This window comes from Peromyscus californicus, unplaced genomic scaffold (assembly GCF_007827085.1).
Source record: "Peromyscus californicus insignis strain IS unplaced genomic scaffold, ASM782708v3 Scaffold_4__1_contigs__length_199733344, whole genome shotgun sequence".
NCBI lineage: Eukaryota > Metazoa > Chordata > Mammalia > Rodentia > Cricetidae > Peromyscus > Peromyscus californicus.
The window spans coordinates 154,442,817-154,461,958 of NW_026294562.1; the positions used below are offsets into that span (position 1 = coordinate 154,442,817).

The window sequence follows — 19,142 nt, forward strand, 5'->3', positions numbered from 1 at the left end:
TTCCTTGAAGAAACATTATTTCTTGGAATGACCAATTTACAATCCCTTTTCAAATGTCCTTGCTTACCACTTCCAAAACATCTAACATTTCTCAAACCTTTTGAAATTGCTTTTCCTACCCACATATCATCATGGTCATAAGCCTCAACATTAACTGTATCTCTAATCCAATCTTCCAAAGGTGCAGATCTTGCCTTTAACGGCCTGATTATTCTTTGGCATGCTGCATTTGCATTCTCAAAGGCCAAAGATTCAATTATTATCTGACTAGCCTCTGAATTTGGGACCATTTTCTGTACTGCTGAAGTCAATCTTTGTAAGAAATCTGTGAAAGATTCTTTGGGGCACTGTATAACCTTTGTAAATGACTCAGTTTCTTTTCCTGGTTCTTCAACTCTGTCCCATTCATTCAAAGCTGCCATTCGACATAGAACTAGGGTTTGGGCATCATATAAACATTGTGTTTCTACTGAAGCATATTGGCCTTCTCCAATAAGCTGATCCTGGCAGACTTGTATTCCGCTATCCCTCCATTGTTTTTCTATATTTTTAGCCTCATTATTGAACCACATTTTCCACTGGAGATTTTGTCCGGGTTCAAGAACAGCCTGTGCCAATTCCTGCCAGTCCTTTGGTATAATCCTATTATAAGTTGACCAGGTGTTTAACATTTGCTTTACATATGGGGAGTGCATGCCATAAGATGTTATTGCCTCCTTAAATCTTCATAAGTCTAACATTTTAACTGGAGCCCAAGTATTTTGTTCATTCTCTTCATCAGGTAGCTGCTGTATGGCTACCAGATAAATTAAGGGTGATTGTGTGAAAACTGGCTTTCTTTCTGTAACCTTATGATCCAATTTTGAAACAACTTCACTATTTATTTCTTCTGTCTGAATTTGAATTTCTCTATAATTCATCTTTACTGGTTTAACAGGTTTTTCTAAGACTGTTATCCTGGCACTTAAGTTGACTATCTTTTTAAATAGTAAAATGAGGATAAGAAAAGTAATAAACTGAATAATTCAATCAATATTAATCTTTTCATATAGTTGTTCCATTGTCAGAGTGCCTAAAATTTCAAACAAAGCTCAATTTTCTTCCAATGTACACATAAAGCCCATTTTTTTTAATGTAGAAAAAAATTCTCTTTTAAATAGATATGTTAATTGACTTACCAAGTCTGGGTAGAACAGTAGAATTCCAGGGAATTTCAAAACAGCCACCTGGTGTTCAAGGTGTGAATCCAGAGAGAGAGAGAGAGAGAGAGAGAGAGAGAGAGAGAGAGAGAGAGAGCATAGCCAATTGAGCTGAGTCAAGCCTTGGCTTTACAGGCAGGGGCCCTATTTGGCAGGACAGGCCTGAGCTGTTTGTAGCAGTTGCAAGTAGCTCCAGCTGCGGGTCAGTCAGGCCTGGGCCCAAGCTAGGCAGCCTGGCCGCCCAGGCCGGAAACCAGACCTGCCGCCAAGCGAAGCCAAGCCAAGCAGTTTTTAATGGATTCTTGTCACGTTGGGCGCCAAATGTAGATATAACCAACCTTCTTATTAAATAAGAAACACAGAACCAATGCAAAGAAGAAAGCTAAGAGGTCAGAGCTAAGAGCTAAAACCTTACCCTTCCTCCTGCGGTAGTCCTACCTCTCCGAACCTGAGCTACCCCTGTGTTAAAGTCTTTATATAGAGTTCCTGTTCTGCCTTCTCAATGGTTGTAAACCCAACCACATGACCGCCTCCTCACGGCCTGTCTGTATAGGCCTCCAGGTTTTCCATGATTGGTATTGATTAAAGGCATGTGTATCCAATAATGGCTGTATCCCTGAACACACAGAGACTTACCCAGCTCTGCATACCAAGTGCTGGGATTACAAGAGTACGCCACCACTGCCCTGCTTTCCTATGGCTTGCTAATAGCTCTGACCCCCAGGCAACTTTCTTTATTAACATACAAATAACATTTTAATACAAATAAAATATCACCATACTCCCCATACTTATTCAATATAGTACTTGAATTTCTATCCAGAGCAATAAGACAACATAAGGAGATCAAGGGGATACAAATTGGAAAGGAAGAAATCAAGCTTTCCCTACTTGCAGATGACATGATAGTATACAGGAGTGACCCCAGAAATTCAAACAAGGAACTGATACACCTTATAAGCACCTTCAGCAACATAGCAGGATACAAGATCAACTCAAAAAAAATCAGTAGCCCTCCTATATACAATTGATAAACAGGCTGAGAAGGAAATCAGAGATACATAACCCTTTACAATAGCCACAAATGATATAAAATACTTTGAGGTAACACTAACCAAGCAAGTGAAGGGCCTATATGACAAGAACTTTAAGTCCCTGAAAAAAGAAATTGAAGAAGATGTTAGAAAATGGAAAGATCTCCCATGCTCATGGATAGGTAGGATTAACATAGTAAAAATGGCAATCTTACCAAAAGCAATCTACAGATTCAATGCAATCCCCATTAAAATACCAACACAATTCTTCACAGACATGGAAAGAATAAAATTACACTATACTTTAGACCCCACTGAGACTGCATCATTTTGAATATCTCATGTGCTGCAGGATTCTGGGCATGGCCAAGGCTAGATGTTGGAAGATACAGGAAGCAATGAGACCCAAGTAAGGCCAGGAATGTTCTTTTTATGACAACTCTCAACCAACACTATAGATCACATGTGAAACCAGGATCAAGTTCCCTAAGGATCATTAGGATTCACCCCTTAAAAACCTCACAGATCCTCACAAAGCCATCACCCTTGCTGAACAAGTATACCCTACTTGGTGGACACAGTTAAGCCACATCCAAAAACACAGCATTTTCCCAACAGTCTACAATGTACTTGTCCCTCTTGTCTTCTAAATTAAATACATTTTTTTAATAACTGGAAAGGAACCCAAGGTACCTATGATTTGAAGGATTTAATATTAAATCACATAAAAATACTTAAAATTAAGAGTGTTTACACTCTAATAATACAAAAATTAACAAATTTTATGAAATAGGTTATACAAACTGGTACACACACTGAAATCTGCATTTAATGAGGTTGGTGGGCCAATACACTTCTTCATATTGAGGAAGTAAAATAAAAATAACAGCTCTGTTCAGTGGTGCTAGTATTAATCCCAAAGATGGGAGGAAAAAGACCACTGACCCAAATCATCATGGCCAAATTAATTAAAGCAAGCAATAAATTGAAGCAAGCTTTTTGCTTCATGTACATGGGTTGCTGGTCCCTAAGATGGGGCTCAAGAATTCAGCATTGGATGTGAGGAAGACAAGGCTTTTATAGATCTCAGGTGTAGGGGGTTTCTAAATGGGGGAAATAGGCAGGGTTGCAGAATCAGAATATAACATGTGGTCAAAACAAGATAATCACAATAGGTAGTCATAACAAAGTAGTCATAGGTGGTCATTTGACCTTTTAAAGCAAAGGTAGTTTTGCATGCTGGTTATAAACAACTTTTTGAAACAAAGACATGATTACCATTCCTGGAAGAGTCAGTACAGACTAATTTCTACTTAAGGTCACAGATGAGACATAACCCAATATTTGAAAAGTAGAGGTTTAATCATTAACAAGACTGAAGCTAATTTGTATTCACTATCATGGCCTTAAAGACTAAGACAGAGGCAAGCTGATTCTTCATTAGGAATAAAAGTGTGAAGATGGGTGAGAGATGGAACTTATGATACCTGGAAAAGACTCAGAAGGACTGTCAGCTTGAATGTCATTTGGAAGAAAACCACACTGAGTGCAGCACTGCTGTGGAAGAAGTACCATGCATGATCACCATGCAGAACCCTACAAGGCTGCATGGTCTGCTTAAGCTTCAATTATACAGTCACAAACCCAAAGCTGGAAGTCTTTAATGTTGCTAACTGTGGTGGGGATTGTCACTTAGTGGGGAGAACAAAAGTATTTACAAATAGGTAGATCAGTTAGGATGGGATGGTAGAGGCTGATATGGGAGGCATGATATGATTATGATTCTGTTATGCACTCACACAACTCAAGATGATACTTGATGTTGCAACCTATGATGGCAGTAGGTCCATAAAAGAGAGAAGAGTAATTATTTTTACACAGGTAGACCTAAAAGGATGGGATGGGAGAGGCTGATAAGAGAGAGGAAATGGGGAAGATGCCAAGCAACATCTTAGTGGGCATCCAGACTCAAAGGTTTCCAGTGTGTGACTTGTTCCCTGTATACTTACTGGAAGTCACAAGGTCTGCTCAAGATTTTTATAAACCTCACCTGGGTCAGAAACACTTACTCAGCTCCTGAATGCAAATCCCAATTCCAGAACAAGGAAGCAGAGTCTAGAACCAATCCGCAAAAGGACCTTCTTCAACCGTGGACAGCTCTTCACCTCTAGACCTGAAAATGGAAGTAAGGTAAGGATATATTCCAAGAATTTTCAGAGAGTTACTGTCTTGGTGTGTTCTTTATATCCATATCACTGTGTGGCTACCACAAAATGAAACATGTAGGGTCCAGGGCTTCTTCCTGGGAAGGAAATGAGACAGAAGCTTCCTTTTGAAGTAGAGAGATGGACTGACTTAAACAGACTTTTCTTACTTTCTCCAAAATCATTCATATTCATGTCTGTTGTTTCTTTAAGGAGAAATGTAATATGAATATTTTGTTTCTCAGGGCAAAACCCTGTACAACAGGCTCATTTTTTGTTGCTTCTTAAAGGTGATCTGTAAAGTTTGTATGTTGCATTCAAGAAGAAACAGGTGGCTAGAATTTGAATAACCAAAGAATACAACAGGAAATATTTATTTACAAAGGCCATAGGTCTTAGGGACAGAGGAGATAATTGGAGAATAATGATAAAGCAAGAGGGTGAAGGAAGATGCCCACTCCTTGGCTCCAATAATCAGCAGAAGGAATTGGTACTGGAGTACGAGAAAGGTGATGAGGGATGGGGGAAGAGAGGTCAGAGTTATAGGTCAGTAGTAAGAGGGGATAACTAAATGCATGGAGAAGCACTGCTGTCATCAACACACAGCTTACCAGGAGATGGGTAGAAGATACAATTCTCAAGAATCTTGTATTTTGCTCTCTTGTGCCTTTGAAATGTCACCAACTGCCTCAAATAAAAAGAAACTTAAGAGAAAAGGACAGATCTTATGGGTGAGATAAGGCACTTCTGTGAGATGTTAGAGAGCAGTGAGAAAGATGGAAGGAAAAACTTCCTCACTTGCAAATCTTCCACCATGAGGTTTCTAGATTTAACAGTCATAGATCATTTCTCTCATGACCTCCAAAGAATTATTTTTGTCTTGCTTGCATTTTATTCTTCTAGTGCTGCTTTTGTGGGGGGAATCACCCATTTTGATCAAATATAACAAGATTAGGCTGAAATTTACAGAGGGAAATATACTTATTTGCTATAGCATGAGAGTGGCTACTAAATACAGAATTATAGAAAAATATCTTACCAATCAAGTTGTTATGCATGGGTTTGCAGCTGCACCTGGTCAGACAAAGAAGTACAGCATCGCTATTATTCAGACCTAAAGGGGCAGTGACATGCTGTGGTCAAGGACTCTCAGCCACATCAACATGTCAGTGCAGGGAAGAGACACAGAGAGGAGCTGGGTAAGGGGTTGTTCCAATAAAATCTTTGATGCACTTTTCCACTCATCTCTGAATCTCCAGTTTCTAGTAATGTTTTGTCATCTGATCCAGACTGAATGCAAATGGGGATCCCCTTTAATTAAAAACTCAGATTATTCATTAAGAGAGAAATAAATGGACTTGGCCTCTCTGGCAGTCAATAAAGGTCTTGAAGATCCTTCAAGCATGAGATCATAAGGAGATTTTTGGTGTCTGCTCAAAAATACAGGAAAGTGGAACAGAGAACAGAGAGAAAGCACCACAAGAGATACAGAGAGAGAAACACAATGATATGATATTAATTTGATTTCAGGAAATCCCTTTTGTACATTTCAACATGTTTCTCCCAAGGGACAACATCTCAACAAATGTTGTTTGAGGAATGAATGTCCAGGGGTCACAGATGAACACTACCATTGTCACTTTTGTGCTGACTGTAGCTGATGTCCACCACCTCCATTCTCAGCACCATTTGACTTCTCTCCTGATATTTCACAAGTTTTTTAGCTATGGATTTTAATCATCCATAATTATGGCTTCTACCTTGATTATATTGAAGAGAATTCTCCTGTGCTTGTCCATTATTCACTTCTAATAGGCACTGAGTGTTGTGGTGTACACAAGTTTGTCTAGGGGGTAATCCTTTCTTGGGTAGTGTCATTATTTTATAAAATAACTGTGGTATAAGCATGATAACATGAATTCCAGTCTCCAGAATAATCTCGGTCTGGCAGGGCATGCCATAACTCCAGTGCCAGGGAAGCAAGACTAGAGGATCCATGGAGTTCACTGGTCTGCTGCTGAATGTGTGAGCTCCATGTTCAGTGAGAAAACCTGTCTCAAAAAGTAAGGTAGTTATCTACTGAAGAAAAACTTGACATCTGCCTGTAACTTCTACAAACACCTGTGTACATGTATGCAAACACACACACACACACACACACACACACACACACACACACACACACACACACACACACACACTGTACTGTTAGTGAGGCAGTTTTTCTGGATTGGAATTCACATTGACAGAGACAGGTATAATTACTCATCCTTCTATACTACAATTCCATCCTGAGAAAACTGGTTAAAACAGGCATTCTTACATCACATGCACTAGGCGTCATTCAAGGTGACAATATAGGTAAGCTTCTAAAGAATGAATTCATTTAGTCCACATAGGAGCTCATCCTGTTCCTCTACTAACTAGAGTCTAGTTGCAACTGCCTACCCATCACTATTTGTATTTCAATTGCTGCACCTTCTCAACTTCCCTTCAGTCTGCACAGAAAGCTTTTGTCATCAGAGAAAACTCTCCATCTTCTACCAACTTCTAGAAAAGACTTTGGCGAAGGCACATGTTATGTTAGGTTATTCTTTCTCATTTACTGCACTCCACTTAGCAGTCCTCCATTAGACATGCCCATGTTTCAGGTCCCTCTCTGCAGCAGCACTCAGACCTCACCTCTCCTTCTTTCTTCTTCCTTCCTCTGCTGAGCAATCATATCAGAACTACATCCATCCCCAGGCTGTGCACCTAAGTGTGTCCTGCTGCACAACTAAGCTGTGTTGGGTCTTTACCTAAATATACTGCCCATGATCAGTATCAATGATTTCTCCATGCTTGAATAATTGTGAAGATACTCAGGGCTGTTGACAAAAAGAGTTAGGAATGTTGAGAACTTCTTTATCACTATGTCAGTGCTGGTCAATGACTTTTGTTGCATTTGCCTTTTTAATTAACACATGATTCATCACCTAATGCTGTAAGGATTTGCATGTGTGCATTTATTCATGAGTAAACAATATTAAAGTCTCACAAAATCTTAGGATGAGAATATAAATATTGCTCATCTTCACTTTCTGATACACTGAGACATTTCTAGGCTATGTGGTTTTTAAATAGATAAAGTCAATTTTTACCCTTTAAATTGGATGCCTTTTTCTCTTGACTTATTACTTTTATGAATAGTTCAAGCTCAATGTTGAATATATCAAGTCAAGAGGTCACACTTGTTTCGTATTTATTAAACAATTGTTTGTTGGCCCAATTCAGAGAGCTGTTGGCTATCTCTTTGTGCTATATTGCTTTTACCATATTAGGCTATACTATTTCTTTTCCAAGTTTCTTCACAGATTGTCAGCCTGGGTGGCATTCAATTTTGTCACTTCATTTGCTACATATTTTGAAATGATCAATTTTGTTTCATATTTATGCTCTTTATTACATTAATTTATTTATTTAGCCATGTTTTACCACCCTTGCATCTTGGAATAACATTGACTAAATCACTGTGAATACCATTTATCTATGTTATTGTCATTTTTTTCAGTTTTATACATGTAACAATTCGTTGTGATCGTATTCACCCAGTTATCTTCTTTTGGCCCTCATCAATCCTGTTGATCCTCTTCTTCCTGCCAACCAGTCTCTTTTCTACTTTCATGTCATTTTTTAAATTTATTTACTTATTACGTGTACAGTGTTTTGCCTGCACATATGCCTGCATTTCAGAAGAGGGCACCAGATCTCATTATAGATGGTTGCCATGTGGTTGCTGGGAATTGAACTGAGGACCTCTGGAAGAGCAGCCAGTGTTCTATTCTGCTGAGCCATCTCTCTAGTCCTCCTGTCATTTTTTAATGATCCACTGACTGTTCAATCTTTATGTCATCGTTTGTTATTTTATTGTTTCTTTTGGTGACCATGTCTATTTTTGTTTAACATAATTTCTTTATTATATCTTAGGAGATTTCACATCAGGCACCCTAATTCACTCACATCCCAGGCCCTCCATATGCTACCTTTACCCCTGCAGTGCCCCCCGAAAGAAAATCAATCAAACCAAACCAAGCAAACAAACAAAAAGAAAAAGAAAACAAACAAAAACCTCTTAGTTTCTCCATTTTTCCAGCTTCACCAACTCCTCTTCATTCATCTTAGTAGCAATGGCTGCTGCAGTGTGTCACACAGTAAACTCTTGTTCAAGCAGCTTTACTTGCAAATGTTCATTGCCTAGAGTCATGGTCTGATTCAAGGCCTCTGGTTTATGCTATACCATCATCAATGGATCCTCACTGAAAAACATCTTGGATATCCTGAGGCCACTGGGGGGGGGTCACTGAGATCTTGTGGGTTTCATTTCACAGGACCAGTCACTTCCCCAGATCTAGCAGGTACTAGGTTGGGTAGATGTTAGGGTGGGACAACCCCAGGCGTGGTTGTTGGCCTGGGTAGGTAGTTGAGCTGATCAGTCCAGACCACTAGGGCCATCCCTCAGGTGAGGTGCAGAGGCAGCTCCCAACACCCACACCATCAGGGTCAGTTCTCCCTCACCCATAATGAGAGGTTTGACAATCTCTCCCAAGTGTGGGGCCCAGCTCTGCCATATAATAAATAAAATCATATAATCAGGTTGCTCTTTCTTACAGCAGAATCCAGTGAGGGGCAGATACAGTTATATCACGGTCAGTGAATGGTGGGGCTGGCACAACATAGCTCTCTGATTTCATCAGGAATGTATCCCATGGCCCCCTGAGACGACACAGGCCACAAACATCAACACAGATTCCAGCTAAAGTGGGACCATGGACCTAGACATGGCCCTCGGCAGCAGTTTGGGCCTGGGTGACATCCTGGCTCTGGGTGTTAGCACAGGAAACCCAGATCAGGATGGTTCTGGTGGTGGCATGGGTCTTGGACACCAACAAGACCATAGGTTGAAGCCCCTACCCCAGGCTTCTGTATAACCTTTAGTGGCTACACAGAAACCAGTTGTGGTGGGACCATAGACCATGACATGGTATTTAGCTGCAGCCAGGTCTGGATGTCACCATGAATCCAGATGGTGGTACAGATCACCCAGATGAGCATGACCCCAGTGGCAGCATGACCCTCAGATACCAAAATGGCCCCAGGTGTTAGCTCAGACGCAAGGAATCTGCATGCCCTCATGGTGAAAGGCTCCATGGACAAGTATAGAAACCCTGGATGCAGTAGGGCCACAGAGCCATACATGGCTCCCAGCAGCAGCCCTGGCCCAGACATCACCATGGTAACAGAAAGCAGAATATGTCGCTTTGGTCTGTATGGCTCCAGTTGTAGTATGGACCTTGGGCAACAACATTGTCCCAGGTGGGTGGTCAGACCCCAGCAACTACACAGACCTTGGTTACAACAGAAACCACACACATTGACCCAGACCATGACTGTTGTAGGGCCATGGACCCAGACATGGCCCTCTCAGCATCTCAGGCCTGGATGACACTATGGCCCTGGATGGCAGCACAGGCCCCACAGGTCAGCGTGGGGTGGTGGTGGCACAGCTCCTGGATACTCACATGGCCACTGGTGGAAGCCCAGACATTGGACAACTCCATCGCCCCTTGTGGCAATGGGGACATGGATGACTACACAGCCCCTGGCTGTAGTAGAACCATGGACCCAGACATGGCCCCTGGCAGCAATCTGACCCAGATGCCACCATGCCCCTGATTGGCAAGAAGGTCTCCCACATCAGTCTACTGCTCACCACATTAACCTGTTCAGTTCCACCTCATTCCATAGCATACAGACCATTCCTCTCCTTCTTTCCCATTTCTCTACCACATACTTGTTTGTCACAATGGGACCCACCAGGCTGGCCTATGGGTGGCTTGCATACACCTGAGCTAGACAGCATCAGATGGGCCATGGAAGTCTTCCTGCCAATCCAGGTCCTGAGGACCCAGTCTGGCCTATGGTTAGCTTGCACAAACCTGAGCCATACATAATCATTTGGGCTGTGCATTGTTGACTGTGGTGATATTGGGTTCCCCAAAATATTGTGCACCCTAATAAACCTATCTGGGGTCAGAGAACAGAACAGCCACTAGATATAGAAGCCAGAAAATGGTGGCACACATGCCTTTAATCCTAGCATTCCAGAGGCAGAGATCCCTCTGGATCTCTGTGAGTTCAAAGCCACACTGGAAACAGCTAGGCATGGTAACAAGAGCATTTAATGCCAGGAAGTGAGCCTTTAATCTCAGGAAGTGATGGCAGGAAGCAGAAAGGCATATAAGACATGAAAACCAGAAACTAGAGCTGGTTAAGCTTTTAGGCTTTTGAGCAGCAGTTCAGCTGAGATCCATTCTGGGTGAGGACACAGAGGCTTCCAGTCTGAGAAAACAGGATCAGCTGAGGAATTGACAAGGTGAGATAGCTGTGGCTTGTTCTACTTCTCTGACCTTCCAGCATTCACCCCAATATCTGGCCTCAGGTTTGTTTTTATTAATAAGACCTGTTAAGATACTTGCTACAGTTGACCACTTGTAATGCTATTCTCTTGTGGACTAGTATTGTACAAAACATTTCAGTTCCCTTTATGCTCATTAAGACTCCTTTATAACCTAAAATATGGTATATTATAGAAAAATTCTGTAGGTTGCTGACAAGGATATGTATTCCATAGTTCTTTGGTGAACTGTTATGAACTGTTTTAGTTAAGGTTTTATTGCTGTGAAAAGACTCCAAGACCATGGCAATTCTTATAAAGGAAAACATTTAATTGGGGCTGGCTTACAGGTTCAAAGGTTTAGTCCCTTATCCTCATGATAGGAAGCATGGTGACAGGCAGGCAGACATCGTGCAAGAGAAGGAACCGGAAGTTCTATATCTGGATCCACAGGAATCAGAAAGAAACTGAGACACATTGTCTCCAACAACACTATACCTACTTCAGCAAGGCCACATCTCCTAACAGTGCCACTCCCTATGAACCTATGGGGTCATTTTCATTCAAACCACCACATTCCACTTATTGGACCCCATAGACTTACATCTTTATTATAATGCAAAAAATGCATTTATTCAAACTTCAAAAGTTCCTGTAGTCTGTAACAATCTCAAATTTGTTTTGAAGTCCAAAATCTCTTCCAAGACTTGTGTCAGTCTCTTAACTGAAACCCCTGTAAAATCAAAATGAAAAAGGAGATCATATACTTCCAACATATAATGGCACATGTTATACATTACCATTCCAAAATGGAGGAAAGGGAGCATGGTGAGGAAAAACTGGACCAAAGCAAGTCATAAAACAAGCTGGGCAAACTCTAAACACTTCATCTCCATGTCCAATGTCCAAACACTCTTTAGATCTCCAACTCTGTTCAGCTTTGTGACTGCAACACACTTCTTTCTCTTGAGCTGATTCAACTGTTAGCAGCTTTCCTCAATAGGTATCCCACAACTTTGGCATCTCCAAAATCTTGAGATCTCCATGGCAATCCAGGATTCACATTCACAGCTTCACATAATTGCCTCACTAGGCCTCCATACAGAGACACTCCTGAGACATGCCTGGCCTTAGATGCTTTCTGTTGTTGCAGAGGTAGATTCCATAACCTTCTATCCTTGACTCTAAAGATGGAACCACATGGCCAAAGCTGCCAAGTTCCACTGCTTGCTAGGGCAGTAACTTGGCACCCTCATTCAATTATACCTTACCACTTTCTGTTTTTGATAGTTTCCTTTACTGCCTAAGCTTGGCTGTCCTGAATCTCTTACCTCTGTCTCCTGAGTGCTGAGATTAAAGGAACTTACCATCATGCCTGGATCTAAGCTGTCCTTTCATACCTTTTCACAAGTTGGAAGCTTATCTGAGCAGGGTCTTTTCCTGAGGTTAGCACACCCTTTATTCCTTTTAATATCAGGCTTTTCTTAAATCTGTTTATGTCCTTGAACACAGGACTTAGCTCCATTCCACTTCTTGGTGCCACTTTTCTCCTCAAATTCTACATTTTATAACTTTTTTGGATCAGCTTCCTCCTTTTCATTTTAGAACTCCTTAAGAGTGAACTCTAATAACCACAGGACAGAGATGATACTAGTCCATTTTGTGATTTCCTCGGCCAATGAAATTAATGCAAAACTCTTCAATTTAGGCTCAGGCACGTTTTTTTGGACAAGGGCAGAAAGCAGCCATATTCTTCACCAAAATACCCCAAGAATAGCGTCTGGGCAACATACTAACATTCTTCTCCTCTGAACCCTTTCAAGCCAGGCCTCCACAGTACGAGTCACCCTCAGCACCACTGTCTTCCACTGACTAGAAAACACTGACTAGCAAAACCAGTCACAATGGGAGCTGAAGATGAGTAGATCCTATTTTGGCTTCCTGTTTCCATTTCATGAAGCTTGAAATGCCCATTTGTGAACAATTGTACCAACCATTACCATCATCACTAAGCTCGATGTGTTTAAGAAGACTGCTTACCTCCTACCAGTCTGACTGTTTCAAGCTGTTAGTGCCCGGGATGGTTTCCTGGATTAAAACCTTGTGCTCCTATGGGGTGATTAAGGCTCCAAGAATGAATGATATGATCTTGGTGAACACAACTGAGTTTCCTGGGTCATTTTCTTCAAAGCCCTTGTGTGAAGTTAATTTGTAAGGTCTTCTGGATGCTTTCCCTGAGCCTGGAACTCTGTCTCGGCATTCTCAGATGATTTCTCCTACATGAAAGCCTCTATCTAGAATAAGAAGTTATCCAGAAGGATCCTGTGATGCAAAACTTTCTATATGGGTACTGTTCAGGCTAAGCTACTGATAGCACCATTGGCCGGTTTGGGAAAGAAAAGCTGTCTTCTCTTCAAATGTCTCTGTGGCTTCAGGGGTGAAAAATAAAAGCCCATTAAGTGGCTGTATTGGGAAATGGAGTGGAAAGAAGGCTCTAAATGATGCTACCTCCCAGCTATGCTGCTCTTGTTTCCAGACTGTTTGCATCCGTGTATAGATCCCAAAACTCCTCTCAGGGGTTGGGAGACTAGTCCCAAATGGAGGTGCTCTCTAGCTTCCTCTGCAGCACAATTCACGCTTGTCAGGTCAGAGACTCATGCCTTTACATGTGGGTACAAGTCACAATTAGAACATTTACTCCAAATTTTCAACTATGCTTGAACTTATGGTTCATTTGCTCATTTGTTACAGTTCTTCACTCTCCCCTGTAACCCTGTGGAGAACAGGACACTGGTGATATAAGAACAAACATGAACATGCTTGATGTCCCTCAAGGCTTCTCTGCCTTCTACTTTTCAAATTTTAAAATGAAGACTCAGTCCTTCTAACATAAGAAGTGTGACTGTTTGCACACAGGTCTTCATAAGAAGTCCCATTCCCTTCATGACTCTCATTCATGATTCCATTTTCCTCATTTGGTAGACCCCTTATACTGACTGAGGGCAGCTATGGCTTGTGCCAGCATCTGCTATATTCTTACACCAAAGAAGGAACCTCAGCCCTGGAACAGAAAGAAAGTTAGTTTCAGAATTCTGTCTCTTCCTGACACAGCATAAGATGCTTAGCATCTGTACTGGGACCATCAACTGCTCCAATGTCATTAGAGGCAGTGGTCTGCTGATAGTCTAATATTAAAAACTGGATTTAAAAGAAGTTTCTAAGACTCAGAGAGAGAGAGAGAGAGAGAGAGAGAGAGAGAGAGAGAGAGAGAGAGAGAGAGAGAGAGTCTGAAATTTTAAAAGTTTTAAACAGAAAATTAAATTACCAGCAGACAAATAGATTACAGACTGGGAGAAATCTGTCTTGCCCTGGCATATGTTCTTGATGCATTTCTCAGAATTCATGTGTCCATTGTTATATGGATTTATCTCTGGGCCTTCTATTCTGGTCCATTAGTCTCTAAGTGATATTTGCTCAAACCTACAATTCCTTGACTTAATAAACTGATATAGGAAGATCATTAAAGTACAAGGCAATCTAAGCTACAGAGTGAGACCTTGTATCCAAAAAAGAAAAAAAAAAAGTTTATGTCAGAGCTCTAATTGTTTGGGCCTAACGGCAAAGTTAATTTTCTCTTTAAATAAACACAAAGTATATCAAATTATCAAAATGGAATGTGGTTACTTCTTCAATTTATGACTATTAAATCCTTAAGTCTGTCTTAGTAAGTGGTATTATAGTATATGTGTATTTTATTTCTATTTTTCTCTAAATACAAATAACAGGCTCTTACTGTGGTTGTTGATGTAACTTGTAAACATGTTTGCTTTTTTTTAAACGTGTAATGGAATGTAACAAAATAATCATTCCCCATATTATAAAAGTACAACTCATTTTTGTTTAAGTGAAAATAAATATGCTTGTGTTTTATTTTTTTTAAAAAAAAGAAGTTTCTAGCACTTTAGGGATTAGATGAATTACTTAATCTCTGCAAGCCTGTTTTCCCCTCCTTATGAAACCTTGCCAGACATTCTCACATAGCCAGGTGCTCTTGACAGAAAGTATCATGTGTTCATACCTCGATTTACTTTGCAGGAACACCAGTGGAAATTTCTCAAGTTTTGATCTATTCATCCCAGCCTGGAACACTGACAACACAACAATGAATGGAATTAACTACACTGACAACTTACACTGTGTCACCATGTACAAAGTCTTCAATATTCTTACTGTCATCATTGCTGTGGTTGGACTGGCAGGAAATGCCATAGTGTTGTGGCTTCTGGGCTTCCACATGGACAGGAATGCCTTCTCTGTCTATGTCCTCAACTTGGCTGGGGCTGACTTCCTCTTCCTCTGCTTTCAGACTGCTTTCAGAACTTCCTTTATTCCATAACAGCTACTTGGATATTCCCATCTCTCTCATCAATGTATTAGTCTTTACTTAACTTGCAGTTATGTGTATGATTGCAGCCATCAGTGTTGATCATTGTCTGTCCATTTTGTGGCCCATCTGGTATCACTGCCAAAGACCAAGACACATCTGTCCTGTGTGCCCTGCTCTGGGCCTTCTCTCTACTGTTAACCCTCCTTTTAAGGAATGGTTGTGGCTTACTGATTAGTTATTATGACCATTCTTCCTGTAGGACTTACAGGATTTTCACTGCTGCCTTTATGACAGTATTATCTGTGGTTCCTTGTGGATCCAGCCTGGCTTTGTTGGTCAGGATCTTCTGTGGCTCACAGAGGATTCATGTGACCAGGTTGTATGTGACTATTACACTCACAGTGCTGGTTTTCTTACTCTTTGGTCTGCCCTTTGGTATCTATTGGTTCCTCTTAGATTGGATTGTGGAGTGGCATAGAGTTTTCCCTTGCAATGCTTATGCAATGACAACTTTCCTGTCCTGTATTAACAGCTGTGCCAACCCCATCATTTACTTCCTTGTTGGCTCCATTAGGTATCTCAGGTTCCAGAAGCAGACTCTGAAGATTCTTCTGCAGAGAGCCGTGCAGGACACTCCTGAGGAGGAAGGTGAAGAGAGAGGTTCTTCAGGAAATCCTGGAGAGTGTGAAACAGTCTGGTGTAGTAGCTGAGTGTGTCCTTGATCAGACACAGTTGTTTAGAATATCAACTTGGCCTTTATCTGTGTGGGCCATTTTCACAATCTTGTTCAACTGGTTGAGAGAATAGTCATTTTATAGAAACTGGGTGAAATGAGACTTGTTAAATAGAAACTGACTGCAGCTCCCTAAAGCTGCCTTATGTGGCCCTCACTGCATCCCCATGTGATATAACCCGTGTAATCAAATCACTTGAGGCCAAGACAGCTTCCACTATAGACAAAACCCTCCCAACAAAGAAGGCCCAAGGCAGTCAGTGCAGGGAAGGTCAGGATTTCTTTAGTCATTGAACATGATAAAGATTAATTGAATGCTGTATTTAATTGAAATGTCCCTATTTTTTACAAGTTGTTTTCTAAGTGTTAACAGAAGTTAATTGACATTCCTACAGTTCCAGTTTCCTTCAATATCCTCATATTTTATAATATATGTATAATTTTAAAATCTTCCTTATATAAACTGCTCAGTAAACAAATATGCATCTTTAAGGTTGCCTATTTAAATCTCCATTCAACCATTTGAGTCTTGAACTTTAATTATCTGCCATCTTCAGCAATGAAATAATAAGGTCAGGTTTTATGCATCAACATCCAGGCACACTTGAAGGTGGAGAGAGACTGTCTCCAGTTTCCCCCTTTCCCAATGCCTTGGTTAGCACTCCATGGTCATGTCTTCCCTCTTCTTCCCTTGTCTTTGCCCTGACTCTCTCTCTCTGTGACTGTCTAACCCCTCATGAAAAAATTTCCAATGAGTGTTATTGAACTTAATTCCTTTTGAATTGAATTTCTGTCATATTTACATTATTCCCAGGAGTACAGGGCATCCATAACTTGAATTATGAGTGTTTCCATTTCCTTTTTTAAATGAGTCATGAGTATTGATGCTTGGTAGGACTGTTTCATTGTTTCCTTCCCTTGGCAGTTTGTATAGTATGTTCTGGAACCATGGAAACCATACCACAAGAGAGATGTCAGATTAAGCTCAAATCATCTGAGTCCTTTGTCCTAAATGTGAAGTGTCTTCAGCCATAGCATCCTACCCTCAAGCACTAAGAAGTGACCAATGGTTACATATACAATCTACATTGTTTTGGGAGTCACAGAGAGTACCCTGACCAACCATTCAAAAAGAGGTTTCTCATGCCTGGAACTGGTTCTGTGGGGATTGATGTCCGCCCAAATGGCTTAAATTCCTTTAAGATGTGTCTAAGAATATGTGTGTGTGTATATGTGTGTGTATATATACATATATAGAGAGAGAGTTTGTATTCATTCATATGTGTGTGTACATGTATATATGTATATGAATTAATATACATATATATACATACACATACACACATATATTCATGTATGTGTATAATTTCAAGGAAATGTAAACTAATACAATTCCGTAAAGCCTTAACAAACAACCTTCCTATTTTTTGTCCCTTGTCCCTCCTCTTCCTTCTGTATTGACCATCCAAATTCTACTCCAATAAGACCCCTTCCCATTATTCCCATTCCCATTTCATATTATCTCTATCCTGCTATTCCCTCCCAAGCTCCCCAACATATGATCTCTTTATACTTCTCTGGTTTGTGGTTATTCCATGTTATATATGTACATCTGAAAACTTGGAGCTAGGAACTACAGATAAGAAAGACTGTGTGTTATTTGTCTTTACGGACAGGACTCCAATTGCTAAAGAATTGAGATGAACAAGTGATAAGTGAGTCTTCATAAAACTAAAATACTTCTACACAACTAAAGAAGCAATCAGTCAGGTAAAGAAGAAATCCACAGGATGGGAGAAAATCTTTTCTAGTTATAGACTTGATGGAGGATTAATACTCAGAATATACAAAGAATTTCAAAAATGAAGAGTGCAAAAACCACATTACCATCTGAAAAATGGACTGAGACCTAAACACAGAGTTCTCAAGGAATAAATAAAAATTACTGATGAAATCTTAAAATGTATTTATCATCCTAAGCAATGAAAATAATGCAAACTAAAACAACTTTGACATTTCATGTCACCCCAGGCAGCACATTTCAAATCAACATCAACAATAACAAAACAAAATGAACAAAAAATGTTATCTAGGTTGTGGAGAAAGCAGACCTCTTCCTCATTCATTCTTGTAGAAATGTGAACTGGTGTAGCTCTGGAAAACAGGATGGATAATCTTCAAAGGCTAAAAATGTATCGACTATATGCCCCAGCTACACTACTCAAAGGCATATGACCAAAGAACTGAACAACCTAGTCCAAGGATACTTGTTCACCAGTGTTCATTGACACCTTCTTCACCGAAGCCTGGAAATGGAAACAACACAAATGACTTTCACTGGATGTATGGATAATGAAAATGTGCTACATATACACAACGGAACACTATTCAGCCTTTTATGTGGATAAAAGGCTGAACCTAGAAAATGTTACTTTGAGTAAGGTAACATATTCTATAAAATAATATTTCATTCTTAAATGTTACTGATTTGATAATTTAAAGTGTAATTAAGAAAAAGTTATATGCACAGATTAAACAAATGCATAGTTCAATAAATTTGCTTGGATAAATATAACTACTTGATTCAAAACCCAGTCAAGACACAAAATGCCTCTGTGAGTTCCTTCTGTTCCTCCAGTCATAACTCTGCCTTGGAGGTCATTACTGTCCATTTTTGCAATTAAATGTAAAATCAAGAGTGTAAACTAAAAGACTATATTGTCATGTTGTGTGATAAAATAGTTGCTAAAATCTAATGTACTAATATATAGAAATATTTACATGCACATTTAAATATATTTTTTAATTAAAATTTCCTTTTATTCCATATACCAAAAACTGCTTTAGGAAAAACTCCTGAATGCAATGTATTATTACTACATAGTGATTTTGTGTTGTAAATTATTTTTATTTCAGCTTATATATTTGTTACTTCATATTTTTTACATGTTTTCCCATTTTCTATTAACACAAAGGTTTAGTAACCACCATAATATCATGCAGTCTGCCTGTATATATTAACACTTCAAAATACATTCCATATATAAATGAGGTTATGTAATAGTTTTCTCCTTATGTTGATCTTACTTCCAGTTGAGTTAAATGGTAACTCCATTTTAATTAAAACTCCATTAATGTATGTATCTATTTGA

The 19,142-nt window shown here is 39.9% G+C and overlaps 1 pseudogene; it reads left to right on the plus strand.

Annotated features, from left to right (window-relative positions):
- The first annotated feature begins 14,936 nt into the window (after positions 1-14,936).
- On the plus strand, positions 14,937-15,967 carry LOC128124006 (mas-related G-protein coupled receptor member B4-like; annotated as a pseudogene).
- Positions 15,968-19,142: the final 3,175 nt, after the last annotated feature.